This window comes from Pseudochaenichthys georgianus, chromosome 12 (assembly GCF_902827115.2).
Source record: "Pseudochaenichthys georgianus chromosome 12, fPseGeo1.2, whole genome shotgun sequence".
NCBI lineage: Eukaryota > Metazoa > Chordata > Actinopteri > Perciformes > Channichthyidae > Pseudochaenichthys > Pseudochaenichthys georgianus.
Window position 1 is genome coordinate 29,315,227 of NC_047514.1, and position 26,069 is coordinate 29,341,295.

Genomic DNA, 26,069 nt, shown 5'->3' on the forward strand with positions numbered 1-26,069 from the left:
TCCTGTCCCCGTTGGAGGTCCCGCCGACTACTCTCCTGCCGGGGGTCCTGCCAACTACTCTTCTGCCGGGGGTCCTGCCAACCCTATGTCCTGTGCCGTTGGAGGTCCCGCCGACTGCTCTCCTGCCGGGGGTCCTGCCAATCCTATGTCCTGTTCCTCTGGGGGTCCCGCCGACAACTCTTCTGCCGGGGGTCCTGCCAACCCCTTGTCCTGTTCCGTTGGAGGCCCCACCATCACCTGTCTCACCGGGGGTCCCTGCCAACTACTGGTCCTCTTCCGTGGGGGATCCTGCCGAAGCCTGTCCCCACTGGCTCCGGTTCCTGTTCGGCCGACACCGGGTCCTGCCCGGCCTCCGGAGCTGTCTGGTCTTCGCTCTCGAGCCCGACCCCCTGAGAGCCGTGGTCTTCTCCCTCGAGCCCGGCCCCCTGAGTGCCGCAGTCTTCGTCCTCGGGCCCGGCCCCCTGACTCTTCCTGCCGCTGCTTTTGCCCTCATGCACGGCCCCCTGAGTTTGCCTGCTGTGGCCTTCGCCCCTTTTTTAACTTTGCCTTGCCCCCAGGCCGTCCACCCGAGACCCCCTCCTTGGTCTCTGCCTTGCCCCCGGGCCTTCCGCCCGAGACCCTGTCCTTGGTCTCTGCCTTGCCCCTGGGCCTTCCGCCCGAGACCCTCTCCTTGGTCTCTGCCTTTCCCCCGGGCCGTCCGCCCTCCACCCGTCCTCCAGACCCCCTCCACCCACCCTTTCTTGGCCCTAGTTATGTGTCCTCCCTCCGGTCCCCCTCCACCCACCCTGCTTTTTTTTTTGGGACGTCTGGGATCCGTCCCTTGAGGGGGGGGTTCTGTCACGATTCTATCACGATTCTCATGTTATGTCACGTTTGTAGTTTTGTCTGTGTTGATGTTTTTCTTGTCTTTGGGTTTTATTGTGTAAAGTGTTCACCCCCGTTTCCTGCCTGTCTGCTTTCTGTCTGTTTCCCTCCCTGATTACCCGATTGTGTTCACCTTGTGTTTCTCCTCCCCTGCCCAGCTGTGTCTTGTTCTGTGATTACCCTTCTGTGTATTTAGTCTAGTCTTCCCCTGTGTTCCATGTTGGTTCATTGTTTCCCCTCCATGTTATTCCACGGTCTGTGTTCCTTGTGCTGCTTTGGATATTTTGGATTCTGCCTTGTTTTTGCCACAGCTTTATTATTTAATAAAGCTCGCTTTTCGTTATTCTGCATTTGAGTCCTACCTGCTTCACTCCTTCGTAACAGGTACATCCAACCCATCGTTTCACATTGTGAGGGGACACAGAATCTATGGGTACCCTCATTATCACTCAATCATACGAACTCTCGGAGATAATAACAAGAACACACATCAAAACATATGGAGCTAGTTAGCCAAAAACGGCAAAATGGCTCACCTGTGTGGTAGTCTGGTCAAAAGTGGTCTTCAGTGGCATTAAAATGATAAAAACGATGCTGAAGTTAATCCATAGGTTAATCCAATGTGTCTGTGTCACTTTGAATGATTTCTGATAATCCATGAGCAATAAATCAGCTTTACGGTTTTGAGATGTCAGACCTAGAGACAGCTTCACTCTGGAGCAAAACTGTGTGCGCGAAGCCCCCACCTTTTCGTTTTACCGTGTGTGTGTGTGTGTGTGTGTGTGTGTGTGTGTGTGGAAATTCTCCTTCGATTCTATTGGCTCTAACGGTCAGAAAGAGATGTCACATGTCAAAATCGAACAAGGGGGGGCCAGAGATAAGGAAAATCTCCAAATGGCCCCAGAAGGTTTCTTTTGCTAAATCTGTCTAAAAAGGTCAAATATCACTTGTTTTGCATCAATCTTGATACAGGGTACTTATCATATGTTGTACTTTGGATTCCTAAAGCTTTTAGTCTACCTTACCATCATCCAAGGTTAGTTTTCACTATAAGTACAACATATATTTTGGACGGACACTAATATAATTTACAGTTTTTTTACCATGTTCAATCTGAATTTTCTTTAACATAAAAAACATCTATATTGATTCTGACTTTTCTACATCCAACTCACAGGTTTATCATTACTTTGAGAAAAAAGATTATTAATTTAACCCTTTTAGAAGATATGGTCATTTGTTCTGGGAATGTCATTTTCGAGCCTGAGACCTGAAAAACAGGCTTAGGGCTAAACTGGTTAATAATCAATTTTCCCCTTACCACATACCTCCCCTCTCTGTCATATATTTCTTTGTTTATTTCAAATTGTACTGAGTTCCCAATTAGTATAACAACCCCTCTCATATGAACTACAAAATGTGTTGCTATATCCATATCTTTTCAGTTGTTCATGTTATTGTGCTGATAGGTAACTTTTTGAGAGAATCAAGCGTACATCTGTCAAATGTTCAAAGCGGCATTGTGTCACTGAAATAGCGTCAAAATCTCAAAGTGCCATTAAGGATCACATTCTTAACGAAATCTACTAAAACTAAGTACTTCATTATCTAGTGTTCAGCTTTTATCCACAAAAATGTATCTTTCAGTAACTTTTTGAGAGAATTAAGCATAAATCTGTCAAATGTTCAAAACGGCATTTTTTTCACTGAAATAGCGTCAAAATCACAAACTGCCATTAATAGAGCCCAACGTACACGATAGACTCCTTTCTTCCCACCATCGCCGCAATCCCGCCCACTTTGGCCTGTAACAGGCTGTGGTGGATTCTGCTCCTGCTGCTTGGATATTCTGAATAACGTTGTCAGACAGCCCCACCTGTCTCAGCCTGTCCCTCTCAGGAGCCAAGCCTGGAGAGGTTGGCCCAGAGTGGGTAACGACCCTATTGCCCCTGTTTCCTGAGACAGCGCTCCCCAGACCTGAGGAATAGCCCAGGGCTGGCCCACCATCATCTGTGTTACCCTGCGTACCACGGCGCCAGGCGGCGATCTGGGGCCACTAGGATGACTGACAGCTGCTCCCGCCTCACCCTATCCAGAAGGGAGGGGGGATAAGGTGCAGCGGTGGAAAGGCGTAAAGCAGCTTTCTTGGCCATGGCTCGTGTGCAAATGCGTCCACCCCCAAGGGCGGATTGTCCCACCGGGCCAGGGAGAACCACAGGGCACAGTGGCTGATGCGCCGATTGGCGAACAGGTCCACCTCTGCCCTTCCAAACTGAGTCCAGACCTGCTTCAACACCTGTGAGACCTCCACTCGTCTGGCAGGGGTCCGCCTCTTGACATGAGGTCGGCCCCCCCGTTCTCCCGTCCCGGGATGTGCAGGGCCCTTAGAGACAACACAATCTGTGAAGCCCACAACCACAGGTTCTCTATTGCAGTCAACAAGGCAATGGAGCGGACTCCGCCCTGCCTGTTGATGTACGCCACACTGTGGTTGTCGCTCCTCACTAGCACATGTTTGCCCTGTATTAAGGGTTTGAAGTGCTGTAGGACCAGCATCACTGCTTGCAGCTCCACGAGGTTGCTGTGCCGAGCCTCTGTCAGAGGCCAGCAACCACCTACAGCTCTCTCTAGGCACGCCCCCCCCCCATCCTGTCACTGAAGCGTCTGTGAAGACTGTGATATAGGAGGTCACTTGCCCCAGTGGAGCTCCCCTCCGCAGATTCTCTGGGGACCCCCAGAATCGGAGGTTGCTCTCTACTGAGGGGGGGATGATCACCAGACTCTGTTTGTGCCTTTTGAGATCTAAACGAAGGCCGGTAAGCCACCTCTGTATGCGACGTGCATGCAGGAGTCCGAGTGGCACTACGGTCCCTGAACGCACCACGGCCGCTCACGGGGGCCGCGCCTCATAATGGGTGCCCAATTAACATCGTATGAAAACGGCCTTGCCGGTCTCAACGAGACATTATGTGAAAATGTGGAATTGTGGAGAGAGATGACTCATACACATAAATGCAATAGTTTTTACTTAATTCATTTTTCTTTTCTACCAGGCGCTGTCTCCTCTCTCACTTTAGGTAACTTCACAACAAAAATCGATCCATGTTGCCGGTCGCATAAAGTTAGCTGAAGTTAACTAGTGTAGAGCTGATGAATGGGAGTTGGAGGCAGCGTGTTTACAGATTCGTTTCAGACGCCTACCCGTGCGGGTCCGTGATCGGCACGGGGTGGACCCCTGCTGAAAAGTAAACCCCCCCCGCAGGACTTGAAAAACAATGAACAAGACTTAACGTATTCATCATAATTAATTATATTTATTTCGTTTGGATGTAGGATTTTTGACTTTGTTTAGAGCAGTGATCTTCTACTATAAGAACATTTTGGACCCAAAATCACAAAAAAAAACGTAAAAACTGATTTTGAAAATGATTTTATTTTTCATATAGGTAACACAAACCTACACAACGAAACCATTTAAAAGCTGGAAATATATACATGGGATGTGACTATGATAATGTGAAAGTTTGATTGAGGTAGCATGGGATTTCATTCTGATAAGGCAAAAGTGTTATTATAAATATAATACAAATATATATATATACACATTATGTACAAAAATCTGTTTTTTCTGTCTTCTGTGCCAGGCTTCAAAGCGGTTTCTGTCAACTACGACACAGAGGGCAAAATCACAGATTCCTCCTCCTCCATGTCAAAAAACAAGCTTAAAGCTTGACTGACGTTCAGAGTTCTCTTCATCATAGTTGAGTCTTCAAAACTCTAAATCTATCTAACTATATCTAAATTCTCAATGTTTGTCTGTCACTTTACTTCAATCGCAGTCTCCCGCAGCCTCTCTTCGTCTCCCGCCGCCTGTCTTCGTATATATTCGTCTCTCTCCATTTCCCGCCGTCTCTCTTCGGTTCCCACCGTCCCTCTTCGTCTCTTTTCGTCTTGTTTCGTATCACTCCGTTTACCTGATTACCTCACCCCCTCCCTGGTAAATACATCCTGTTGAGCAGAATCTACAGTTTCCAGTATTTTCCGTTTCGTAAAATGATAAAATACGGCGAAGATATTAAAATATGTGCTTCCATTATTCATACTTCTGAAATATATCTGTATTAACTTTATATCATCGTATGTCCGTGTTTATTGGGTATTTTTGCATGAAACAAAGACTGGCATATAGTTTCAAGCCAGTACTTTCAACAGAAATACACATATACATCCTGTTGAGCAGGATCTACAGTTTCCAGTATTTTCCGTTTCGTAAAACGGATTTTCCATCTTCTCCACCCTCTTGGCCCCCCCAAAGCCCCTTCCCCCTCCTCCCTTCTGTCAAGCGACTTTGTTAACCACTTTGAAAAAAAGGTTTACGACATTCGCTCTTCTTTTTCTGACTCACCCCTACTCACCGCCGGATCACCTGAGCCACCTTCAACCGGCACACTAACCTCCTTTTCCCCTCTCTCTCCAAGTGAGGTTCTTACCCTCATTACCTCTGCCCGCCCTACCACCTGTCCTCTAGACCCTATCCCTTCAAACCTCCTTCAGACTATCGCTCCTGATATTCTACCGTTTCTCACCCATTTCATCAACACTTCTCTAACTTCTGGTCACTTTCCACACACTCTCAAGGAGGCGAGAGTAAACCCTCTCCTGAAGAAACCCACTCTCAACCCGTCTGATGTTATAAACTACAGGCCTGTCTCTCTCCTCCCGTTCCTGTCTAAAACACTTGAACGCGCTGTCTTTAAACAACTCTCCTGCTATCTCCATCAGAACAACCTTCTGGATCCGCACCAGTCTGGTTTCAAGGCAGGTCACTCCACAGAAACTGCTCTCATTGCTGTCACTGAGGAACTGCACACGGCTAAAGCAGCCTCCCTCTCCTCTGTCATCATCCTGTTGGACCTGTCTGCTGCATTCGACACGGTGAATCATCAGATCCTCCTTCGCACTCTCCAAGAACTTGGAGTTTCAGGCTCTGCACTTTCCCTCCTCACCTCATACCTCAAAGACCGCACCTACAGGGTTACTTGGAGAGGGTCTGAGTCCGACCCTTGTCAATTAACTACAGGGGTCCCTCAGGGCTCTGTTCTTGGTCCCCTCCTCTTCTCCCTGTACACAAACTCGCTCGGATCTGTCATTAGCCCGCATGGTTTTTCATACCACTGCTACGCTGACGACACCCAATTAATTCTGTCCTTTCCCCGCTCAGAGACCCAGGTCGTCGCACGCATCTCTGCTTGTTTAGCTGACATCTCTCAGTGGATGTCCGCTCATCATCTCAAGCTCAACCTTGACAAAACTGAAGTGCTTTTCCTTCCGGGAAAAGATTGTCCCTCTCTTGACCTAACTATCAACATCGGCCCCTCTGTTGTTTCCCCGACTCAGACTGCAAGGAATCTGGGTGTTATCCTAGATAACAACCTGTCGTTTACTGCAAACATCGCTGCTACAACCCGCTGCTGCAGATACACGCTTTTCAACATCAGGAAGATACGCCCACAGCTGACCCAGAAATCGACGCAGGTTCTGGTCCAGGCTCTCGTCACCTCACGCCTAGACTACTGCAACTCCCTCCTGGCTGGTCTACCTGCATGTGCCATCCGACCTCTGCAGCTCATCCAGAATGCAGCGGCTCGTCTGGTCTTCAACCTTCCAAAATTTTCCCACACCACGCCGCTCCTCCGCTCCCTCCACTGGCTTCCGGTAACTGCTAGAATCCACTTCAAGACACTGGTACTTGCGTACCATGCTGCGAATGGATCTGGCCCTTCCTACATCCAGGACATGGTTAAACCGTACACCCCAGCACGTGCACTACGCTCTGCATCAACCAAACGACTCGCTGCACCCTCGCTGCGAGGGGGACCCAAGTTCCCATCAGCAAAAACACGTGGGTTTGCTATCCTGGCTCCAAAATGGTGGAATGAGCTCCCCATTGAAATCAGGACCGCAGAAAGCTTACACACCTTCCGGCGCAGACTGAAAACTCATCTCTTTCGACTCCACTTCGAGCGATAGAATGACTAACAAAGAACTGCTAACAGAGCACTTATATACTAACAAAGGACTGGCTTATCTATAGCCAGTTGAGCAGCACTTGAAACGATTGGCTCTTTGAAACCTGATGTTCTTATATGATTCTGTTTTCCTCAAGGTTGTGTCTTCCTGGTCGAATGTACTTATTGTAAGTCGCTTTGGATAAAAGCGTCAGCTAAATGCAATGTAATGTAATGTAATGTAAAATGATCAAATACGGCGAAGATATTCAAATATGTGCTTCCATTTTTCATACTTTTGAAATGTATTAACTTTATATCATCGTATCTCCGTGTTTACTGGGTCTTTTTGCATGAAACAAAGACTGGGATATAGTTTCAAGCCAGTACTTTCGACAGAAACACACGGCAATGTTGTCCGGACTGTTGTTTTTATGCGGCACCGGCTTGAACAGGTCATGTGATCTGATCACGCCGGCGTGACGGTCGACTCCAAAGGGTTAATATTAAATACATATAAGTATTTTTACAACTTGTATTTAGAAATACTCTGTTGTAATTATTGATGCATACATGTGTTCATCCATTCAAAGTGGCATCTGCTATAATGGGGTTAATGTATGATATTACTTAATAATACAATACATTATAATTAGTGCTGTCAAAATTATCGCGTTAACGGCAGTAATTAATTTTTTGAATGAATTGCGCTAAAATATTTAACGCATTTAACGCATGTGCAGAATGGCCCGCCACATACGTGCCACCAGTGGCAGCGCCAGGGTATGGCTGGGGTAGGCTACACCCATATAAAGAAATGGCTTAGCCCCACCATGAAAAATGATGTTAAAGTAAGCAAAATAAAGTCTGCCAACTCGCGGAGTAAATTGCACAGACAGCAGTTAGTAAGATTGATTTCAGTAGCTACGGTTTTCAAAACTTTTGTCACGTAGTGATCGTCTTCTCAATAGAACATCTTTGATAACGGCGTGGTGTTGTTGCAGGAAGTCCCGAAGGAGAATACTTTTGCTGTAGTACAGGGGTGCACATAACTGGTACGCAGGTTATGTAATCTGAAATGCGTACCGTCACTTGTGTCACAAAGCGCATTTGCGTACCGACGTACTTGTGAAGCTTTTCCAGAAGGCGGTTAGATCACCGGACGACAGAGTCGGTCTCCGTGTGCACAGACAGGGCTGCTGTTAACGTCGGTCTGTACAACGGACTTGCCAAAACTACGTCAACCGGCTGCGAAGGGAGACTCCCCCACCTCTTCACTGGAGAACTGCGCTAAAACAGCTGATCACAACGTTCACACTCTGTGGTCACGAAGTACTCCACTAGCCCCCACCCCCGACTTTCCTGAAGTACTTCCCCGTTGATATCAACACGTAATGAATTAAGACCTACGGTTTGATGATTGATAAGTGTGTGTGTGGGCTGTCTTTCATTTTGACACGCAGAACAATGTTATAATAAACATAGATACTGTATGTTAAATGGATATATCCGCCTTCTTTCATTTATCTTTCCATTCCCACAACAATATACATAAATAAATGGCATATTTTGGACATAGTTCGAATGGTGATTAATCATGATTAATTAATTTTTAAGCTGTGATTAATCTGATTAAAATTTGTAATTGTTTGACAGCCCTAATTATAATATATGATATGATAATTACATTTTAGTTTTATTCATTTCTTATTTCATAGTTTCTCATTATTATTATTTTTATCGCTCATCTTATTTTTGCTTTTATTAATCTGTGTGAATCTGTGCTGTCCTGTTTTTCACTCTCACCCTGTTGCTGTTTGAACTACTGAATTTCCCCACGGGATTAATAAAGGTCCATCTTATCTTATCTTAATGTATAAGTTGATTTACTTCAATCTACTGTACAATATTACAAGAAATATACTGCATAAAGCAAACTATATACTTTATTTGATCTAAAATATTGATGTTTCTACAACACCCATTGTTTATTTTGTGAATGAAGCACCATCTCATGGTTAAATCCTGTAATTGAACAAATGGGGAAATTGGGCAATGCCCTCTAGCAATTTGGCAACACCCCCAGCCACTGGCATCCGCTGGGCTTTTGACTGGGACACACCCATTTGAGTCTGATCTGGAGTGCTACATCTGTAGTATGGAACTCCACACTTTATTTTCCATTAGGTTTACAGAGGAAATAATAACTTGCTACCTGCTACTGTCAAGCTAGAATGATAACAACAACAAGGTACACTCTCTAACAGGTCCATGGTGCAACACACACTATACCACGGTGAATTATGTCCCAATGTTCCACCACACAAGCTACATTTCACTGTTTCTCATTAATTGTTTCCCTCCCCTGAAGCTCTCTGGCGCCCCCCTGGGGAGGCGCGCCTCACACTTTGAAAACAGCTGGTTTAGACAATCTCAGTTTAATCACTGACTACAGATATAACAAATCAGTCTTATATTCAGTTTCCCTCACAATGACTCCTCTCACGTTGAACCTTTACAGAAAGGGCGATAAAACGTGAGGGACACAATATGAAGGGGGAAGTCACCATAAAAATAATACTCTGAGCACAGCGAGCACACTTCAGAGGTTCCGCCCACTGATCTCCGACCATGTCAGGTATTGAACATTCAATGAATGAAGAACACAGAATGTGTGTGATTATTAGAGCCGGGACTCGATTAAAAAAGTTAATCTAATTAATTAGAGGCTTTGTAATTAATTAATCGAAATTAATCGCATTTTTAATCAAATATACATATTTGACCTGAGAACAGTGAGAAGCAATTTTCACATGGATTTTACTCCAAGTGGTCTACAGTCCAAGTGCATGACATTAAGGATTTTGGGAGATGGCCCTGTGGGCCATCTAAGCTAATTTACAGATGGCCCTGAGCCCAATAGAGATTGCCCTGAAAAATGCACGCGGACTAAATGGCACAAAGGGTTTGGGGGGCCTCCGTCCCCCTAGAAAATTTTGATTTTTGCAGGTCTTAGATGCTGTCTGGTGCATTCTCTAGACTGAATTATAAGATGAACCACCACAATATTATATTGTACAATTTCAATTTTATTCTTCATTTCACTTGTTTGTTTGTTCTTGTTTGTGTTTGCTCGCTTGCATGCCCTGCATAGCTATAAGAAATACTTAAGTTGTTGGTCAAAACACTTTCTATCTGATGAAGGCAGACGCCTTCCCAGATGGAAAAAAGTAGAAAACATTACATTCAGTTATAACTGCCAAAACAAACTTTATTTACACTATTATGGCCCCTGTTAAAAATGTTTGTAATGTTAACTACTGTAAGTTGGTCGAACGAATGCCTCCTCATCCGGAAGCTGACCGAGCAGACCCGAGCAGCAGTCGAGAGGAGCCGAGCGCATCCGCGAAGCACACGTCAGAGTTCCCGTTAGCCGGCAAATCTAAATATCTTCGGTCAAAATAATTTCCCTTTAGAGCAATACCGCTTCAGTTGCGCCACTTATGTGACAGACAAGAAGAGCATGTGACAGACAAGAATAGTCAACTCTAATGTCTAACACTTAATGTGGAGAAAGAGATGTCCTGTATGGGTTGATGGTGCGTTGATCTGTTGGTAATGCCTCGGGGTTCCGGTGGGCATGTAAACAAATGCATAATGCTGCGCTATACTTTGTGGCCTCATCCAGTTGCATAGCGACACTTCTTGTGTAGTTGTCTTTTAATAAGCAGGTAGTCATATCATTAGCTAGAACTAGCTGGATCTGATCGATATGGACATAAACGCGAGTGAAGTCTAATCTGACGGGAGAGAGAGATCAGCTGCTGCTGACGAGTTGAGACTCGACACGCAGCTCTGCATAACCACATGCAGCGGTGAGCGGAACAAAACACACACTTCAGGTTATCACACGTAGCTATTTTAATTACCTCTCAAACTACCTAAACTAGTTATAGATATGTTTAGTTTTACTGTCGGGTCACTCATTACTGGATCCGCGAGCTGCATGATACTGGCATAATAGATTGCCCGATCGGGCAACCAGCAGGTGAGGCTTCATTGCCCGAGCTAAATACTAGATGGCCCCGGGCCATCGGGCAGTCCTTAATGTCGAGCCCAGTGAGTTGGTTATTTTCTCAGACGTGGACTTACTTATCCTGGCCCTGAAACCAGTCCTCTGGTTGAGTGTGGGTTGGGTCAGGGTGTGGTTCCTTGCACTCGGAGTCGGGATAACTGCTACATGCTAGCTGCTACATGCTTTGCATTTAGGTGATACTTTAGGCTTGATGTGCTGCGGTGATATGCAAATTGTTTTTTGCATAATTTGCACACAACCGTGCTCTTGTCGACGCTTCCATCCGTCCGTTTTTTAAAACAAAATGTCCCATCCACGGGGCCGACCAAAGCGGTCTCATCAGCTTGTTCGTTCATGTTTGACTATTGTTCACCGTGGTTTGTTGTTGTTTGAAGTCCCATGCTGAAGTCATGAACGTTAGTTGGTGCTCCAGTATAATCGGTACGCCTGAAACTCAGTGAGAAACATTCCGCTGTGCAAAAATAAGTGCGATTAAAATGCGTTAATTTTTGTGTAATTAATTAATCTTAATTAATGCGTTAAAGTCCCGGCCCTAGTGATTATACAAAATGATTTACAAATAAACACCACTGCATATGTACAACTGTTACAGAAGTCCATACTCACAGGTATGTGGGACAAGAAGTCTGTGTTGCTTTTTCCTGGGCGGTATTTCAGAATTATGTTGAAATCAGCCAGCTCAGACACCTAGCGATATCCAGTTGCGTTCAGTTTAGCTGTGCTCAGGACATAAGTGACAGGATTATTATCACTGTATACTATAACAAAAGGAGCATAAAACAAATAATCTCTAAATGTGTCTGTTACAGCCCATTTGAGCGCTAAAAACTCCAGTTTTCTTCTGCTGGTGTCAATGTTCGTGAGCCATAGCCTATAACTCCTAGTTTGCCTTCCTGTATCTGATATAACACTCCTCCAAGCCCCTTTTCCGAAGCATCTATATGCAAGATAAATGGGGTAACTAAGCTATTACCGGTGGGTTAGTTGGTTTCCACCTTCATCTCCCTCACATTGTTGTTGATAGCAGAGAGGACGCTGGCGTAGACTGTTCGCCGCATCTCCGGCTGTACTTAGTAGTGTTTTTGTTTTGTTTGTTTGTCGTTCTTTACCGGCTCTATTGTCGGCCTCATACTCAGCCGTGTATCACATATCTTCACGTTCTATGTGAACACGTCTTTACACCCAATTGCTGAAAAAACCAGCATAGACCAGCTTAAGATGGTTGCTGGTGTTAGCTGGTTTTAGCTGGTGTTAGGCTGGTTTAGTTGGTTTACCAGGCTGGACAAGCTGGTGGTCAGCTAAACCAGCAAAGCCCAGCATGGATGTCATGCTGGTATATGCTGGTTTTAGCTGGTAGTTAAGTTGGTCTATGCTGGTTAAGCTGGTATTTATGCTGGTCTACCAGCAGTCTTGCTGGCAAAACTGAAACAGACACAGACTGACAGAGAGGGTGGGACATGGGGGAACGGCGAGACGGCAGTGGTTGAAAGAAAGCGGTATGTTTTGACTGGCACTAACGGTCGAGGAGTGAAAATAAGTTGAGCGTTTCTGTGACTCCGCCCAGCGGCTGCTCTTCTGAGAGGCACCGCTCTGACAGCTCGGGAAACGCGCTAAAAGTCCTTCCATTGGGAAGCAACACTGCACAATTTCACCAAGTCTGAGAGTAAAATCGTTCTCGAAGGTTCGTTTTAACTTAACCTTACGTTTGCTAGGAGGCTAGCTGTCTTAGCTAACAACAGTTAGCAGCTAACGTTATCTGCAGTTTGTGTTTCCCCTGAAAAACGATGTAGTTATTTAAGGTATTGAGTTTGAATGTAGCCTGTGGAATATAATTTCCAACAGTGACTGAAAAAACAGGCTCAGGTTAAAGCTTGACATGATTTGGTCTTTTACTTAAGAGGATGTTTGTCCTCCTGTCTTCTCTTATGTCCTTATCTTTCTTTCAGGTGTAACATCTACCAATGGTTGTACATGACAGTGACCTCCTCCACCTCTTTGCTGTCCTACTAGTCAAGCCTCCTGATCAGAGCCTTTCCGACTCTACTTCCTGAGAATACTCAGGAATTACCACCTCAGACAGGATCTGCTTGTGTCCTTCTACCGCTGCGCCGTGGAAAGCATCCTCACCGACTGCATCTGCGTGTGGTTCCTCAGCTGCACAGCCGCAGAGAGGGGTGCGCTCCAAAGGGCCATCAACTCGGCCCAGAAGATCATCGGTTGCCCCCTCCCCTCCCTGGAGATACTGTAGGGCTCTCGTTGCCTTAAGAAGGCAGTCAAGATCCTCAAGGACCCACACCACCCGGGTAACGAGCACTTCGTACGGCTGCGCTCAGGCAGGCGCTTCTATGAGAGGCCGTCTAGCTCACAACTCATACTTGGTCTTACAAACAATATCAGAATCTCACACATACACCTTTACACTCTTTTATACATAAACACTTTTACACGCACAATCATTCTCTCTTTCACACACTTTGGTCTGGGCCATAAATCAAACTGACTTACACACCAAACTGGACTTTCTTAGAAACACTATTATTCCCACTTACAGACAACGTCATAGTACAATATTATACTCTAGTAGTGAATGCAAGATGGAAAACTGTGTGTGAGAGAGAATGATAGTGTGTGTGAGAGAGAATGATAGTGTGTGTGAGAGAGAATGATAGTGTGTGTGAGAGAGGAATTGTAGTATGTATAAGGGTATAGTAGTGTGTGTGTGCGTGTGAGAGAATGATAGTGTGTGTGTGAGAGAGGAATTGTAGTATGTATGAGGGTATAGTAGTGTGTGAGAGAGAGAATGATAGTGTGTGTGAGAGAGGAATTGTAGTATGTATGAGGGTATAGTAGTGTGTGTGTGTGTGTGTGTGTGTGTGTGTGTGTGTGTGTGTGTGTGTGTGTGTGTGTGTGTGTGTGTGTGTGGTGTGTGTGTGTGTGTGTGTGTGTGTGTGTGTGTGTGTGTGTGTGGTGTGTGTGTGTGTGTGTGTGTGTGTGGTGTGTGTGTGTGTGTGTGTGTGTGTGTGTGTGTGTGTGCCTGCTCGTGTGTGTGTGCGCGCGGCCTTGTCGTCTGTCTGCGGGTCTCGTCGTGTGTGCGCGCGCGCCTGCTCGTGTGTGTGCGCGCGGCCTTGTCGTCTGTCTGCGGGTCTCGTCGTGTGTGCGCGCGCGCCTGCTCGTGTGTGTGTGCGCGCGGCCTTGTCGTCTGTCTGCGGGTCTCGTCGTGTGTGCGCGCGCGCCTGATCGTGTGTGTGCGCGCGGCCTTGTCGTCTCATCTGCGGGTCTCGTCGTGTGTGTGCGCGCGCCTGCTCGTGTGTGCGCGCGCCTGCTCGTGTGTGTGCGCGCGCCTGCTCGTGTGTGCGCGCGGCCTTGTCGTCTGTCTGCGGGTCTCGTCGTGTGTGTGCGCGCGCTTGCTCGTGTGTGTGCGCGCGGCCTTGTCGTATGTATCAGGGTATAGTAGTGTGTGTGTGAGAGAGAATGATAGTGTGTGTGAGAGAGGAATTGTAGTGTCTATGAATACTACTACACAAACTATAGTAGTGTGTGTGAGAGAGGAATTGTAGTATGTCTCAGGGTCTCGTCGTGTGTGATACGCGAGCCTGATCGTGTGTGTGAGAGAGGACATTGTAGTGTGTGGTGTGAGAGAGAATGATAGTGTGTGTGAAAGACAATGCAGGGTTGCGGTCGAATAGTCCGTTTCTCTTAGGAACCTTCCTAACGCAGTGAAATGACCCGGAAGTACCTCAGTGGCAGCCATGTTAAGTGCCGTTCCAATTCTCTAGATGATAGGAAAGGCGGTTTCAAACTAAGAGAAAAGGCTGCCCCACAATGCATTGCAGCCACAGCATTTGCCGTCACACAACATTCGGCCGTTCACGGAAACAACCGATTATGACTGAGAAATGATATCATGAAAGTTACGGTGCTTATTAAGCATTTTAAAACATAGGTGGTAAGTTGCCAAAGTGCTTTGTTCTGAACGTTCATCAGTATTATAATCAAAGAGAGAAATATGAACGTTAGTTTTTACTGAAATTATCAGTAAATGTAAGGGAGAGGGTGACGAGCATAAGTTTCACTTTCCTTTTTTATTTCAATTCAACTTTGGTCATGAAGAATATGTGTCTCTGTTGTCCACGTTCATAAAGCAAAGCAGCAGCATCAGAGCACGGTGCAGAGTCTCTAGATGAGTTCACAGTCGTCCCTCGTTCTTATTAAACATCCATGTTGTAGTCCGCTGTATAGAAAACTGTGGTTTCCATAGTTCCCCCACAGCAGCAGACGCACATTCAGGACGTCCGCTGGCGCATCATAAACATGTCAGATAGTGAAAGTGCATTCGATTCTCTAAAGTACCGCAGTCTCTTCTCCTAAGTCCTTTTGAATTCTCCTATCCACTATCCCTTAACCCCGTGACGTTTCACTCAGAGGTCAAGGAATAGACGATAGGGTTAGACGTTAGGAGCTGATTGTTGGACTATTCGACTGCAACCCTTGTGTTTTTGAGAGCTTATGACAGGAGGACATTGTACTGGTTGTGAGAGAGCATACTTTAAAAGGAAGTCAGGTTGATCCAACAGGAAGCCAGTTTAAATATTCATTCCTTGACTGGTTTACAGCCTTGAAAACAAAGCCTGAAGCTGCTCAGAGCACGGCTACATTTGAGCTGCAATAAGAACTTTTGGTAACACTTTATATTAAGGTACACAAATTCACCATCAACTAGTTGTTAATTAACATGCATATTAGCAGTATATTGGCCCTTTATTAGTCATTATAAAACACTTATTAATGCCTTATTCTACATGACCAGATTCTACAAGTAAGGCCATTAGTTGAGAGTTTTTCCTCAATAACCCTCTAATTAGTGCTTATTTATTGCAATATGTGCTCAATATGGGCCCAATAAGACAGTAGTGCCTACTTTTGAGTTATTTAGACTTAATTAACACTTAATAGTTTCATGTCTTGTTACATAAGAATAGATCATGTTTAATCCAAAAAATATCTATTTGTGATCATACTGTGTGACCTGCTTGTATGTACTTACACAATAGGTGTACTGTTCTCTCTCTGTGCTGTACTGTCTCAGTGTGAACAGAGAGTTAACAGCCAGCCAAAGTCTTTTGAGAACCAGGGAATGAGCAGTCATGCTCCTTTATTGACTTATCTGCAGTCTACTGAAACTATACAAAAAGAAGATACAAGGCACTTAATGATCTCATACATGCAAGTGTAACATACACAGATTAACACTTAGAACCGCTAAGTGTAAACAAGGTAAATATAGCTAATGCTAGCAGTGCAATAAGCATGTATACAGGCAGGGTTGGGAGGGTTACTTTGTAAATGTAATCAGTTACTGATTACTGATTAAATGGCTCTGAAAGTAATCCGAATACAGTTACAGTTACGTGTCTTAAAAAAGTAACGTAATCGGATTACTTTTAGATTACTTTTGGATTACTTTCTTTTTCCATCACAGATATGTTTTGGTGAATAGGAGACACAAAAAGCAAAAGGAAACTGAATGTGTTTTTACCGTTTTAATGGCTTATCAAGAGCACAACTGAAACATCACATCTGAAACGATGTAACAACATAATACACTTGTTGGGGATGCAGCTTGGGATGTGAGGAGTGAGGGACACGGCTTAGAACGGGCGTGTCGCCTTCTGTCCTGTCAGTGTTGGCAGGACATGAATTAAAATGTTGAACTCGGACTTCATTTTAAGGACATTTCGGCCAGGGGTGTAGAGCTATATTTGTTTTGCACCGGATTGGCAAAACAGGAGAGTGTGTGCACCAGTCTGCCTTGATCTATGAATTCATGTCTGTGACTTTCACAGTATTTGCTGCCCACAGCTGTTTTATAGAAGGAAAACCTCCTCCTTCACTTCATGACATCTCTGCAGCGCCAGGAGGCAGCGGGAGGGTTAACTCAGCCTCTGAGAAGACGAGTGCGCCCCGCAGTGCCTTTCACGCACCGCCTTCACTGTGTACCCCAGTGAGATGATAGTGAATTGTTCATGAACTTGTCATGAAAAGTTCATGAAATATCAGTGAACCATATTCATAAATAACTCGTAAACAGCTCATAAACAGCTCATAACAAAGTTGATGAACTGTTCATGAAAGTGTCATGAACATTAAATGGCACTAGGGCAGTTCATGAACTACTCATGAAACTCCTGTGCTGGAATGGTTCATGAACAATTCATGGAATATGGTTTTAGGCAGGTTCATGAACAATTCATGAAATGGAGTTTTCAGTGAGTGTGTAGGGATATTCAGTTTTCAACCAAAAACATATCAAGAATTGTTCATGAACATATCAAGAACTGTTCATAACAACTTCATGAACCATTCATGAACAGTTCATACCCAGTCACTGAATATAATTCAATGGCTGTACATGAACTGTTCATGAACCATTGACTGTGGGTCAATTGGCAACCATAGAAAACAACAATTATGTCAATCACAATGGAACTTTACTCAAATTAACAAACAAACAAATATACATGTATACAGGTGGAGCACTACAATTAATCCTATCACTATTTGAAGCAGTTCTTGACACTCAGCTGCACAAAAAATGTTGTTACGGGTCCCAAAAGCTTGGGACCTACCACAGCAACAATAAATGATTTCTGTAGAAAACAGAAAAGTGCAGCAGCAATAATTATACACAGGATCCGGTTGATCGTCTGGATTGCTTCTTATTCAAAATTCAAAGTACACAGTTACATTCAAATAGCTGAACTTTACAAACATCACATTTCTCCATTTAAGTTATCCGTCTGTCACAGTCAATTACTGTATCTCAAGGACAAATTCAACATAGTCAATATAAATTATTACATTACATTGCATTTAGCTGACGCTTTTATCCAAAGCGACTTACAATAAGTGCGTTCGACCAACAAAATACAAACTTGAAGAAAACAGAATCATATAAGTACATCAGGTTTCATAGAGCAAAAACATTTCAAGTGCTACTCAACTGGCTTTAGGTAAGCCAGTCCATAAGTGCTTTGTTAATAGTTCTATTGCTCGAAGTGGAGTCGAAAGAGATGAGTTTTCAGTCTGCGCCGGAAGGTGTGTGAGCTATCTGCTGTCCTGATGTCAATGGGGAGCTCATTCCACCATTTTGGAGCCAGGATAGCAAACCCACATGTTTTTGTTGATGGGAACTCCTTTCGCAGCGAGGAGCGGCGTGGTGTGAGAACATTTAGGAAGGTTGAATACCAGACGAGCCGCTGCATTCTGGATGAGCTGCAGAGGTCGGATGGCACATGCAGGTAGACCAGCCAGGAGGGAGTTGCAGTAGTCTAGGCGTGAGATGATGAGAGCCTGGACCAGAACCTGCGTCGCTTTCTGGGTCAGCTGGGGACGTATCCTCCTGATGTTGTAAAGCGTGTATCTGCAGCAGCGGGTTGTAGCAGCTATGTTTGCAGTGAAGGACAGGTTGTTATCTATAAACACATAACGCTATCAAATAATACTTTCTATCAATATATCTATCTTTACCAAATATAACATATTATGGAGATCACAAAAATACACTGTCAATGTTAATAAACAAAAAACAAGGCAATGTGCCTGCAAGACTGCACTCAGGTAAACAAAACATATTACCCGTGCGCAGCAGCTAACCTGCCTGCGAGCCTTCGCTCAGGTCACATTTACCCAGGCGCGGCTGAAGCCCGCGAAAATGGCATCTATTGTTGCCGACAGTTTAGTATTTTTTAAATACCGTTACTACGTCAAACATGCTCAAAACCTTCTGACACACTCTCCTAAACATCTCCAACATCATATCTAATTCACACAAGTTAACATCGATCATTTTTATCATGTACTGACCTGTAGAAAACAGAAAAGTGGAGCAGCAATAATTCTACACAGGATCCGGTTGATCGTCTGGATTGCTTCTGAGGAGGGGGCGGAAGTGTCCCCCCTAAAATAACCCAGATGTCACCGCTCACCTGCCAAAGGTTCCACCTTGGCGCTACTTACTCGTACTGCTTCTCAAACAGTACAGATAAACCATAACATGATATGAATGTCACCAAAATAAATACAGATAATGTTCAGTTTCAAATTCACTATTATTTTGTTTTAAGATTAAAAGTTTTAAAAAAGAAAGAAATGTTCAAATAGTAGATGAATATTCAAGAGGTCTTTAAAAACATCACACTGATCATCAAAAGTTCATAAAATGCTCATGAATATTCCAAAAATATTCTGAACTTGCCACAATCATCCAAAATTCATGAAATGCTCATAGTCATGAAAAGTTCATGAAATACTCATGCAAACTTTTTGGGGTTTTAATTATAATGTTGTGATTGGCTGGATCATGAAAAGTTCATAAATTGCTCAGAAAAGTCCATCATGAGAAAAACAGGAACTTTATATGAATGAACAATGTTCATAAAAATGTCATGAACTGCTCTTTAAAGTGGTTCATGAGCATTTTAAGAATTTTGGTTCATGAACATGACAAGTGAACATATAATGAGTTGTTCATGAATGTTTCATGAGTGCTCATGAACAGCTCATAAAGTCATGAACTCCATCTCGCAGGGGCAAGGCTAAAGAGCGACCGCAGGCTGATGTGTTTTAACCACACACCTATACACACACACACACGCATTTAAAACGCAGACTTTTGTTCCTCCATGTTTCGTTGTTATTGTTTCACTGAGCGAGCGGACCCGCGATTTTTTTTCAAACGCTTTTTTGGTCCATCTGCGGCGGCTCTGATGATTCGAATCGGCTGTACCTACTACTAATGAATATTACATGTTGAGAGGAAATCTTTCCACCAATAATTCCAATAAGTAATCCAAAATGTAGTCACTTCAGGTTTACGAAAGTAACTGTAATCAAATTACTCGTTTTTCAAATGTAACGCGAGCTGAATACAGTTACTTGATTTTTGTATTCTGATTACGTAACGCCGTTACATGTATTCCGTTACAACCCAACCCTGTATACAGGCTAGTATGGCTAACGCTAGCGTGTATGCTAGGGCGAATGCTAACGCATTTTAACGCAGTTTAAACATCTCCAAATGTCATCACATAAACACAATACATGTTACTAATCCTTACAGTCAGTGTAGGCCTATTGTAAGTGTTAGGCTTACACTTACAGTCATTGCTTTCTGACGGACTTGACCCTTTTACTCTTCAGGTTGCATAGGGAAAATTAGTAGTAGTCTACTGCCATTGCTGGCGGTGTCCGTCAAACAAAAAAACGTAGAGCCAATCACGAACTGAGAATGTAGTCCAACTTCCTTTCCAATCAAACTCACTTCCTTTTCAATCATACTCTCTCACACACACAACTGTTCTTATGCACACACCCTATCATTCTGTTTTATACACACACCTCTAGTCATTCACATGAACTATTATTACTTCTTATATAAGCTATTATTCGGCCTTTCATTCACTGCTATTCTGTTTTACATACATGATTATTGTTATTAACATGAAATACTATTCCCTCTTACAAAGGTTATTATTCTGTCTTACACACATTGTTTACCGATTACACACATACTACTATCCTCTTTCACATACACTATTATAATGTTCTATTAGATTATAGTTGTTTGTGAAAGACAATAGTGGTGTGTGTACGAGAGCATGATGGTGCGTTTAAGAGATGTTGTTTTTGTGTGTGAGAGAGAATAGTTATTTATGTATGATAGTGAATGAAGGAAGGAATGACAGTACGTTACAGACGGTACGATGCTGTGTGTGAAAGAGTCTGGTGGTGTACATGTGAGATTCTGATATTGTATTGAGTCTATTGTAATTTTGTTGTACCTGTACAATGACAAATAAAGATCTATCTATAAATAGTGGTAAGTTGTTTTACAGTTCAGTGTACGTTAATTTAGCAACTTAGGTTGCATTCACACCAGCCTTGTATAGTCCGGTTGAATCGAATCCTGGTGCGTTTAGCCGCTTGGTGCGCTTCGTTTGGGTCGGTGTGAACGCAGTCCGAGACCTCTGAAGTGAACTAAATAACCGGACTCTGGTCCGCCTAAAAGAGGTGGTCTCGGACCGCTTGCTAGTGATCTCTGGAGCGGTTCATCGCTGGTGTGAATGCAGTCCGCATCAAAACATAGGAAGTATAGTATTTACTAGGGATGCACGATAATTATCGGCCCGATAAGCTATTATCTAGACACCGGCCACAGTTACTATTGTAACTAAGGTTCTAAGCCGGTAATGCATTATCTACCGGTAATGCGGATGTAGCTACATCCCTTTTTCTGTTCGGCGAGTAGTAGCACCGCTCTACTCTTCCCGTTCAGCAGGTAGCCGGTGAAGGCTGTGTTCCCGCACCCGCTCCCGGTTACACTGCATCTGGCATTCGTCTCTAACTCAACCAGTGAAGGCAGTGTTTTCGCCCCCGCTCCTGGTAGACGCCAAACTGCCTTGTTTTTCTGTTAAGCAGGTAGCTGGTGAAGGCTGTGTTCCCGCACCCGCTCCCGGTTACGCTGCATCTGGCATTCGTCTTTAATTTAACCAGTGAAGGCAGTGTTCTCGCCCCCGCTCCTGGTAGACGCTAAACTGCCTTGTTTATTCCGTTAAGCAGGTAGCTGGTGGAGGCTGTGTTCCCGCACCCGCTCCCGGTTACGCTGCATCTGGCATTCGTCTTTAATTTAACCAGTGAAGGCAGTGTTCTCGCCCCCGCTCCTGGTAGATGCTAAACTGCCTGGTTTTTTCCATTAAGCAGGTAGCTGGTGAAGGCTGTGTTCCCGCTCCCGCTGCATCTGTCATTCGTCTTAGTTTAACCAGTGAAGGCAGTGTTCTCGCCCCCGCTCCTGGTAGACGCTAAACTGCCTGGTTTTCGTTAAGCAGGTAGCTGGTGAAGGCTGTGTTCCTGCACCCGCTCCCGGTTACGCTGCATCTGGCACTCGCCTCTAGCTCAGCCAGTGAAGGCAGTGTTCTCGCCCCCGCTCCTGGTAAACTGCCTTATTTACTAATCCAGCTAGGTGAAGGCAGTGATCTCGCTCCCGCTCCCTCTGCCGGTAACGTGGGTGTAATTACATCCCTATTTCTGTTGGGCGAGTAGTGGCGCGGCTCTACTCTTTCTGTTAAGCAGGTAGCTGGTGAAGGCTGTGTTCCCGCACCCGCTCCCGGTTATGCTGCATCTGGCATTCGTCTCTAACTCAACCAGTGAAGGTAGTGTTCTCGCCCCCGCTCCTGGTAGACGCGGAACTGCCCTGTTTTTCCGTTAAGCAGGTAGCGGGTGAAGGCTGTGTTCCCGCACCCGCTCCCGGTTATGCTGCATCTGGCATTCGTCTCTAACTTAGCCGGCAGTGTTCTCGCCCCCGCTCCTGGTAGACGCTGAACTGCCGTGTTTATTAATCCAGCCAGGTGAAGGCAGTGCTCTCGCTCCCGCTCCCTCTGCCGGTAACGTGGGTGTAATTACATCCCTCTTTCTGTTCGGCGAGTAGCAGCAACGCTCTACTCTTTCCATTAAGCAGTTAGCTGGTGAAGGCTGTGTTCCCGCACCCGCTCCCGGCTACTCTGCATCTGGCATTCGTCTTTAATTTAACCAGTGAAGGCAGTGTTCTCGCCCCCGCTCCTGGTAGACGCTAAACTGCCTTGTTTATTCCGTTAAGCAGGTAGCTGGTGGAGGCTGTGTTCCCGCACCCGCTCCCGGTTACGCTGCATCTGGCATTCGTCTTTAATTTAACCAGTGAAGGCAGTGTTCTCGCCCCCGCTCCTGGTAGATGCTAAACTGCCTGGTTTTTTCCATTAAGCAGGTAGCTGGTGAAGGCTGTGTTCCCGCACCCGCTCCCGGTTACGCTGCATCTGTCATTCGTCTTAGTTTAACCAGTGAAGGCAGTGTTCTCGCCCCCGCTCCTGGTAAACTGCCTTATTTACTAATCCAGCTAGGTGAAGGCAGTGATCTCGCTCCCGCTCCCTCTGCCGGTAACGTGGGTGTAATTACATCCCTATTTCTGTTGGGCGAGTAGCGGCGCGGCTCTACTCTTTCTGTTAAGCAGGTAGCTGGTGAAGGCTGTGTTCCCGCACCCGCTCCCGGTTATGCTGCATCTGGCATTCGTCTCTAACTCAACCAGTGAAGGTAGTGTTCTCGCCCCCGCTCCTGGTAGACGCGGAACTGCCCTGTTTTTCCGTTAAGCAGGTAGCGGGTGAAGGCTGTGTTCCCGCACCCGCTCCCGGTTATGCTGCATCTGGCATTCGTCTCTAACTCAGCCGGCAGTGTTCTCGCCCCCCGCTCCTGGTAGACGCTGAACTGCCGTGTTTATTAATCCAGCCAGGTGAAGGCAGTGCTCTCGCTCCCGCTCCCTCTGCCGGTAACGTGGGTGTAATTACATCCCTCTTTCTGTTCGGCGAGTAGCAGCAACGCTCTACTCTTTCCATTAAGCAGTTAGCTGGTGAAGGCTGTGTTCCCGCACCCGCTCCCGGCTACGCTGCATCTGGCTACCTACAGAATGGTTCATTCATGTAGCGCCTGTATGGCTTCTCTTGAGCCCGAGGACGGCCACGACCGCTGCCCCTCCTGCCTCGGCCGCCTCTGGCGGTCAGTGGGGACGAAATTCGAGCATCTGAGGGAGGTTCTCACGGTAAACGCCTGCATGAGCTGTAGCTGCATGCCTCGGGTGCTCAGAGTGGCTAGAATCACTGAGGTGGAACGTCTGGCAACAGCCAACAGACACCTCTCCTTGTCACGTCCTCCTCCAGATCAATTCGGCCGTTTCCGGCGACTTGAGGGAGCGATGGCTGTGTGCTCCCCGCAATAGAAGGACTAGAAACAGGCTGTCCTCTAAAGTGGATCGGCTAGCTGCCGATAGGGGCATGATGAAGTCGCCTCTTGGCCCTTCAGCCTGGGCCCGGTGTAGGGGCTGCTAGTGGGCCGCCTGTCCACCCCTCCTCCTTCGGTTGGCGCCCCTCCTTCGGCTGACGCACCTCCTTCGGTTGACGGAGAGTCCTCCGTAGCGTACCAGTCGAGCCAGGGGAGCTGTCAGCTGCCCTGGAGGCACTGGAGCGTGCCGCCCAAGCTAGGCAGACCAGGCAGCAGCACTCGGGTCCTCGCAGACCTGTGCCAACTCCCAGCAGGCCCAGGGGCCGCTCTAGCAGCCGCACTCAGCCGCCGGATTACAGGGGTGGTCTGCAGAGGTCTTAGCGGCCCACTCAACCGCCTCCCAATGACTTTCGTGCCCCATGTCGCCCGCCTTCCAGGCGGCCTCGTGCCCCAGAGCCTTACCGGAGCCCCCCAAGAGGCTCCAGGGTCCGGGGGGCTGGGCCCTGAAATCCCGGGGGTGGTCGGCGGCTGCTTTCCCAGCAGCAGCTCCGTTTCTGGGCAGTCTGTACTTCCGTCCCTTGGGTGGTTTTCACCTTAACCCAGGGGTACGGACCGCAGCTCCGGCCCCTAGTCTTCGGCTGGGTGCTGCCATTCTATATGCTGACTACTGCATACGCACAGGTGGAGTGGTTCTCAACCGAGGGATGCCTACTTCCACGTGGGCCGGGCAAGAGGGTGCCTTATATTCAGTTCCTCCGGCCCTTGGGCAGACTGGCAGCTGCCTCGGCCGCTGGGCCCTTAGGCCCGCTGTCGTTGTTCCCCATGCAGATGTGGCTGAACAGCCTTCACTTGGACGCCAAGTGGCACAGGCACAGGGAAGTCAGGGTGTCGCAGCATTGCTCCACTCTTCGTCACGCTGGAGGGGCAGGGCCTATCTCCTGGTAGGCGTGCCCATGGGCGCCATCCCATCCCGCCAGGAGACCATCACCATAGGTGCATGTCTCTCAGGGTGGGGTGCAGTGCGGCAGGGCAGGACCGTTCAGGGTCAGCGGTCTGAATTTATGTGGCTGCAATTCTGCCCGACATGTTCGGGTCGACGGCGCCATGGCGGGGTGCCACAGGTCGGTGTCCCTCTTTATGAGGGGCTTTACGGCAGCGTCCCCCTTGCACCCCGAGGGCCCCGGCTTGGGACCTGCCCTTGCTGCCGGATGCCCTATCATCTCCTCCCTTCGAGCCCCTGTCCCAGGTGGGGCTTAGGTGGCTGCCCACAAAGGCAGCATTTCTGCTTGCCATAGCCTCAGGGAAGCGAGTCGGGGAGGTGCATGTCCTCTCCATAAACAATACATGCCCGAGGTGAGACTCTCAGGCGTTGCCCTTTTGGCAAATGTGGCATTCCCGCCCGGAGTCCTTCCACAAACCCACTTCAATCAGCCTGCCCAGCTGGCACGCTTTGACATTCAGGAGTACGGCACGTCGAAGTTACTGTGCCCTGGGGGTGCCCAAAGGGCGTATATCAAGGCTACTGCCTGTATACGGCAGGAGGAGCAACTCTTGATTTTGCCCTGGCGGCACTAAAGGAGGTTAGGCCCTCTAACCAGTGGCTGCCCCACTGGGTTGTCGATACCATCTCACAGGCTTACGGGGCCAGTGGCCGCCCCCTGCTATCAGGCTGAGATGCTTCTCTACCAGGAGCATCTCAACATATTGGGCAGCCTTGAGAGGGGTGCCCCTGGAGACCATCTGCGCCGCGGCGTCATGGGCGTCTTCTGGCAAATTCTCCAGTTGTCATCAGGTCAATGTCGCCACTCCCCATTCTTTGGGCGTGGTCCTTTTGCCGAGCTCCGCTGCTTCCAGTGGTGAGCAAGGGCTTGGATTCTTCATGACATTGTTGGTATAAGTCATCCAGTGCTAAAGCACCGCCTCTGGCGGTCAGTAGGGACGAAATAGAACGATAGTTACGGCTGTAACTACGGTTCTATGAGTCCTGGATGACCGCCAGAGTTCCCTGTCACTCAGAATTCTTGTGTGCTCGCGAGAAGATTCGGGGAACAGATCCTCTGACGACACCGGCTGATATAGCCGGTGTCACGTGGGTCACAGGTGACTTTGTTGTTATTGGTACTCGAGCTGCGCATGCGCACGATGGACATATCCAGTGCTAAAGCACTGCCTCTGGCGGTCATCCGGGACTCATAGAACCGTAGTTACAGCCGTAACTATCGATCTCCATTCAGATCAGGCTAAACTAACCTAACCTGTATCTGCTCCGTCCAAACTCACAACAATGTCCTAAAGACAGAATT